Below are 6825 nucleotides of genomic sequence, written 5' to 3'. Positions count from 1 at the left end.
GTCATTGCTGTGTTTCGCATGTTTTGAGTAATTACTTGGGCCGTTTCTCCCATTCTTCTTTACAAGCTCCATCAGGTTGGATGGGGAGTGTTGGTGAACAACCCTTTTCTAATCTCTCCAGAGATAATACATTGAGTTCACATCTGCGCTCTGGCTGGGCCACTGAAAGTCCTTTGTTATCTTGGCTGTGTGATTAGGGTCGTTGTCCTGTTGGAACATGAACCTTCTCCCCAGTTCATGGTCCAGAATGCTCTTGAGTAGGTTATTATCAAGGATGTCTCTGTTCATCTTTCCCTCAACCCTGGCTAGTCATTCGCCACGTCATTGTAGGGATGGGCACCACTGTCAATAAGCACCCTCTGTACATCTATGACTGCACACCAGTCCACCCAGCCAGCTTCATTGTCAAATATGCCTAACATCTCATCTCGCTCATGTCTGCACTTCCTCTGTGTCCTAAGCAAGAATAACCTGGACCAGAGGCTGCTGTCCTTCTATCGCTCCTCAGTGGAGAGCATGCTCTCCTACTGCCAGGGTGCTTGGTACGCATGGGTGACTACTGAGACAGGAAAGCTCCACAGAGGGTAATTAACACTGCCCAAAAAATCATTGTCTGCCCTCGGGTCAATCAGACTCACAAACAGCTTCTTTCCCTGGGCCATTCGGACTGTTAACAAACACTAACCTGCCACACCCCTCCCCACCCGCCTCCCCAATCTGACCCATGATCTGAGTAACCGCAGTTACTCGGGCCACACACACTGACTCTATTCGGACCAAGTCTTTTTTTCTTTGCACTACTTTCACACACTTTGCAACCTGTTCTCTAATGTGTGTCCGTTCATCATGTGCCTTTCTTTTATTTTTGTATACATTCCTCTTGTTTTGTATATATTTCTCCTGGCTGTTATTTATTCCTGTCTACTATTTATATTTTATTCCAGCACAGTTGGTGTGGAGCAACCTCAATGTCATTGAACATGTACAATGACAATAAAGGGCTATTCTATTCTATTCTATTCTATTCTATTCTATTCTATTCTATTCTATTTTGCTAAGTGGCATTTTATACCTGAAATTAGTTAAAGGTTTTCAGAATGACTTTTTTGTCTACTCTTTAGACATTAAACATTGTGTCCCACAGAAAGAAAGCAACACTGAAAGTTCTGCCCAGCTTTGTCCAGGAAGATAAAACACACAGTTATTCATGAAGGGTTTGATCCATCCAGCCACAATTCTTTAAAAGAAAAATCATTTATATGGGTTTGGGTTGCAGGGACAGCAGCAGTCTTAGGAGCTTATCTGGGTGAACATCGAGATGTTTCCAAGCCACCCCAGAGATATCATCTCTTCCCTAGTCTGCCCCTGGACCTCCTTCCATTTGGACACCTAGGAGGTGCATTATCCAGAGGTATCCGAGTCAGATCATGGAACCACCTCAACCGCCTCCTTTCAATGTGGAGGAACAGCAGTTCTACTCCAAGTCCTTCTCGAATGACCGAACTCCTCAACCTATCTCTAAGAAAGTGCCCAGCCACTCATATCATGCCTGCGATTCTACCCAGAGCTCATGAAGTAAGGGTAGGAATGTAGACTGACCAGTAAATCGACAGCTTCACTTTTATGCTCAGCTCTCTCTTCTGCAAGTTCCCACCTCATGAAGCCAACAGAACCACATCATCTGTAAAAAGCAAAGATGAAATCCTGGGAGACCCTCCACCACTTGGCTGCCACAACAGATTGGCACAGCATATGCATCAGTGCAAGTGCCACCCCAATCCACCTGTCAATCTGTGTCTCCCTTGTGAACAAGACTCTTGAACACCTCCACTTAGGGCAGTACTTATACCTGACCCGGAGTGGGCACACTTTACAGGCTGAGAGCCACCACTTTGCTACGCCCAGCAATTCTGTCCTTAAAAATTATGAACTAAATTGGTGACAAAGGGCGGCCATAGTGGGTTCAAAACCACCGGAAACGATAGGTGCTGACTTAATGCCGACAATACCAACCAAGTTTCTGCTACCGTTGTGCAGGAACTGAATGGCCCGTATCAAAATACTTGACAACCTATACTCCCGAAGCACCACCCACAGGAATCCCCCAGGGACCCGCTTCTTCTCCACAAAACTACAAAAACTGTTTGAGCAACCCCCACCCACCCTGAGCCAATCCCTCAACATGTTTGTACTCACTGCTGATATTGACGTCATATTAAATAATTTTTTGCTTTTTAAAGTAGTTTGAGAACAATTTGAGAGCCACTGCACCAATCCTGATCCTGAATGCACTGATGAGGTGGTCAGCTGTATCAGATGCTGCAGTCAGGTCTAAAAAGAGTACTAAAAGCAACACTACTACACTGCACTTATTAAAATGTCATTCATACCTCTCAGTAGAGCAGTTTCTGTACAGTGCTTCCCCCCTACAGTCAGAATGAAATTATAAAGTAAGTTGTTGCCTTTCGTGTTAATAGGCTTTTTTTTGTATATAGCACTTTTCTACTCAAGCATCTCACTTTTACACAAGTACCCAGTTTTCCTTCTGTGCCTAAGTGCTTTCTATCTAACATTCACACTGCGATTGGATGCAACTTAGGTTTCAGTATCTTGCTCAAGGATAATTTGGCATGACCAAGACACGCTGACTACACTGGATTAAGCATTTATGCAAAATTACGAACACTATAATAGTTTTATTTGATTTTGGCGAGAAATCAAGTCAAGCTGATCTAGAAAGTCTTACAAATCAGATAATCTCAGTATGACTTCAAATTTCCCAGTGTGAATCCTATTGGCAAATCTCATATAGGGTATGCGATTTAAGCTGTTTCAGCCTGCATACAGATGCTGCTCCCTCAGTAGGCTGTTTTTGCCAACCAACCTCCTTTCATGCTAATCATGCTGTTTCTGACTTAATTTTTTTCTGCTATCATGGATGCAGACTGTGTTCTGTGAGGGAGTCTGCTATCCTATCCCCGCATTAAGCTTTCCATGTATGCCTGCAGAAAGGGAGGGGGAAGGTCTCTGAGGCAAGCTGACAAAGGGAACACACAGCTCAGACGCTACAGTCAAATAATGTGTGTGGACAGAGCAGATTGTTGTTTGGTGAGTTCATGTTCAATTTGGCATTGTTGTTTAAAAGAAATAATATATTAACATGTGTATTAGTTGTATGTTAGTAATCTAGCTAACAAATTAACAGTACAGAGTGAAGCTAGATGACTAGAAATCTAAGAAGCCAACATGTGTGTGAGTTCTGAGGGACCACTTCAGCTCTGCGCTCCTCACGGGGAGAACATTGACAGCATGATCTCATCACAGACTACATTTCACTTCTGTGTGGACAACACTGTGCCCCTCTTGAAGGTAGAGTGTTTCTCCAATAACAAGCCCTGGATAAGCCCTGAAATAAATGCACTCCACAAGGAAAATAAGAGAGCTTTTAGATCAGGAAATAAGGAGGAGGAACTGAGAAGGAAGAAAACACCTACAGGAAGACGACGGAGGACCAACTGCTGCAGAATAACATCAGTGCGATTTGGAAGAGGCAGAAAATAATTTTAGGTCACTCAGCAGCCAAACGCAGTATGTGAGAACACAGGGCTGTGTCTCTGACGGGCTGGTCTGCTGTACTGGGGCCCTGCAGGAACGGTGCTGGGACCCTCTACACTGCAGACTTCTCCATCAGGCTGCTATCTACAAACGTTTTCTGATGACCCTGTCATAGTTGGCTTCATCACAGGTGAGGACGATCAGAGCACTGATGGTAGATTCAGGACTTTGTGAACTGGTGCCAGGTGAACCATCTCCTGATCATCACGGGGAACCCACCACATTGAGATAGTAGACTCTTAGAAGTACCCGGGTGTTCACCTGAGCAATAAAGTGACTGGAGTCACAACATGGATGCTCGTTACAAGAAGGGTCAGAGCAGACTCTACCTGCTGATGAGACATCTTTTGGAGAGTTGGGATGTGCTCCTAAAGACCTTTTTTGACTCTGTGGTGGCGTCAGCCATCGTTTATGGCATTGTCTGTTGGAACAGCAGATTATCTACAGCTGAGGGGAAGCGGTTGGATAAGCTCACCAAAAAGGCCAGCTCTGTTCTGGGATGCCCCCTCGACCCAGTGCAGGTGGTAGAAGACAGAAGAACTATATTTGAAGAAGAAAAATAATATCTCTCTTGGACAATGTCTCCCATGGGATTCATGAAGCTGCAGCAGACCTGCAGAGCTCCTCCAGTGACAGACTGCTGAACTAGATGCACAAAGAGGCATGATCATACAGCAGCTGTTAGACTTTATTACCATCACTGCTTCCAACACACACAAAAGGTTGTTTACATCCCACATTGTAAATATATAATCCTATTTATTTTGATATTTGTACATATAGTGCCGCAGAGCTGTGCACCTTTCTCCTCTTTTTTACACGTCTGCTCCTAATCTTATTGTACATGTATATAGTCACAATAAAAGGCATTCTATTCTATTCTATTCTATTCTATTCTATTCTATCCCTGCTCTTATTTGCAGTTTTTCAATTTTCTTTAAATAGTCTGTCTTTGTTGTTTTTAAGCACAAATATACAACACTTTTTGTACATCTTTTTTTTAAGTATCCTACTCAGATGCACATTTCTTTGAATCTGAGTGTGGTATTTTTAATACTGTACAGTATCTTTCTTGCTTTTTTCCCTTATGTTGTAAGTTTGCCCTGTACAGTCTCTTATTTCTTGTTTTTTATTTTAAAATCTTCACTTTTGTTTGAACCTGCATGCTTGATAGGCCTGTCACTTTGCGGCTGGAACATGTGAATTTCACCAAAAAGGATATTTCTATTGTGTTCTATGCACACAAAAGAACAAAATAATCTTGAAATGTGCACAACAGGCTGATGAGAGGTATTACGACGGATTTCATCACTACCATCTCACACACTCATATATACATAAACAGCATTCCTGCAACGAGGCTCCAGACAGAAAGCTGCTGCGACTCTCGAACACAGGCGCACACATATGCATTCCACTAGTAGCAACTATCAGAATTCCTTTTGTATCAATGCTGAAATATTCATCTAAAGGAATTTATATTAAATTATACAAGCACAGCTGTTCACTGGTTTTATTCCTTATGTGCCTACAGCAGCTGCTGTATTTGACAGGAAATCTAAATATATACTCCATAACACTGCGTAACATTGTTTCAGGCTGACTTTTTAAAAATTGTTATGGACAGTCTATGTACAGCTGTACAGAGTACAAGCTTTGATCATTCAAACAAGGCCAACACTGTCAAATAATATGGATAACTTTTCTTATTTTAATTGAACATGCAACTTAAAAGTTGCATCTTTCAATGGCAATGACGCCTACAGTGTGGGGACCTTCTGAAGCCAAGTACTTCCATGGCTGGTATACCATTTAATGTCTTCTCTATGTTTCATGTAAATGTGCTTTCATGTGGTTCTACATATAACGACTTTTGCAGGCGTCTCACGTAAATGCTATTAGTATACATGAAACAAACAGGGGTAAAAGACAACCAGAATAGTGTCCCAACACCTTCAATTACTGGAGACAGTTTAAATTAATTTTGTGAGCAGGACCACACATCATACGTTCCCCTTCTAGTTCTTTGTCTGTAGATGTTCTCTTGCATTTGAAACTGTTTGTTCTCCTATCGACAACTAATCCTAGAAGAATCCTACTTACCCTTTTAATATGCTCACTATTGTCCCTCAGACCATCTGGCGAAGAACTCCATAGCCTATTTTCATCTCTTTCATGCTGTACATGAAACCTAACAAAACCTCTGACCAACATGCCCAGGATGCAGCAGAGCGGCAGAACACCAGTCCTGACACATTCTCACTGCCTGAGAACATCTTGTTGCGTTGTTTGGCCTTGTTTCTCCTGATGCGACACCACTGACATGTTATAACTTGTCATAAGACAAGGCTGCATAGTGGTTGGAGAGGCTATACCCTGGTGGAAAAGCAACACCATTCAAATCGCTCTTGAGCAAACTGGCAACGCTCTATCTCTCTCCTCGTTTTCTTCTTTACAAAATACATCAACAGACATTCCCAGCACTGGAAGGCCAATATCTTTGTCTTCAGTCCCTTCTTTATAGAATTCCTCAACTAATATTCACCCCAGCTCAGGATACTTCACAACCCAAAAACTGCACATCCACTCTCACCTGCTTAGCTCCAGCTGCTCCTCCAAAACCCTAAACTACTGAGCCCACACTATCTCTAGTTAGGGTGCCTGTCGGGATGACTGTTGTTGTGATTTGGTGCTGTATAAATAAAATTGAATTGAATTCATTGACTTTGGGTGTTGCTACTTTCAGTTCTGTTCTTTCTGTAGATGTGTCCATCCCCGCCAAATTGATCACACAATCCAACTCGCCCTCAGTAACTACCTATCCCGTTTCAGGCTTCAGTGCCCACGGGGAAACTCATTTGTGTAAATCTCCTCCTCCAAAATTTACTCTGCCTTTTTGCACCAAACAATAGCTGCTCCCCCTTTTTGGACACCTCTGCAGTGCCCTGCCCATAATTCCTCAAGGCTATTCTTTAATTTCTCACTGATTCCAAATAGCTTTTCCCAGTAAAAATCTGTCTTTGACAGCATCTCCTTGAGGTAACTGTTGTTTGGATTTGGCAGAATATAAATAAAATTTAATTGAAATAAACCGAAAATCTCACCAGCTTGAATGGCATCACCTTCCATGATGATCAGCTGTCAAAAGCTGGTAGATTGAGCCCTAGTGCTGCACCTTCTGCTGGTTTTAAGTGTTATCAGGGTAAATGG

The 6825-nt window shown here is 42.6% G+C and overlaps 1 protein-coding gene across 1 annotated transcript in view; it reads right to left on the bottom strand.

Moving 5' to 3' along the window:
- The window catches only part of chrm4a (cholinergic receptor, muscarinic 4a), a 72831-nt gene that overhangs the window by 30205 nt on the left and 35801 nt on the right, over window positions 1-6825 (bottom strand). The gene's annotated exons all lie outside the window — the stretch shown is intronic.

Source organism: Haplochromis burtoni, unplaced genomic scaffold (assembly GCF_018398535.1).
Source record: "Haplochromis burtoni strain Fernald_Lab_line unplaced genomic scaffold, NCSU_Asbu1 Contig_205, whole genome shotgun sequence".
Classification (NCBI taxonomy): Eukaryota; Metazoa; Chordata; class Actinopteri; order Cichliformes; family Cichlidae; genus Haplochromis; species Haplochromis burtoni.
Note: the sequence above shows the minus strand (reverse complement) of the source record. Positions and strands in the feature narration are given on the sequence as shown.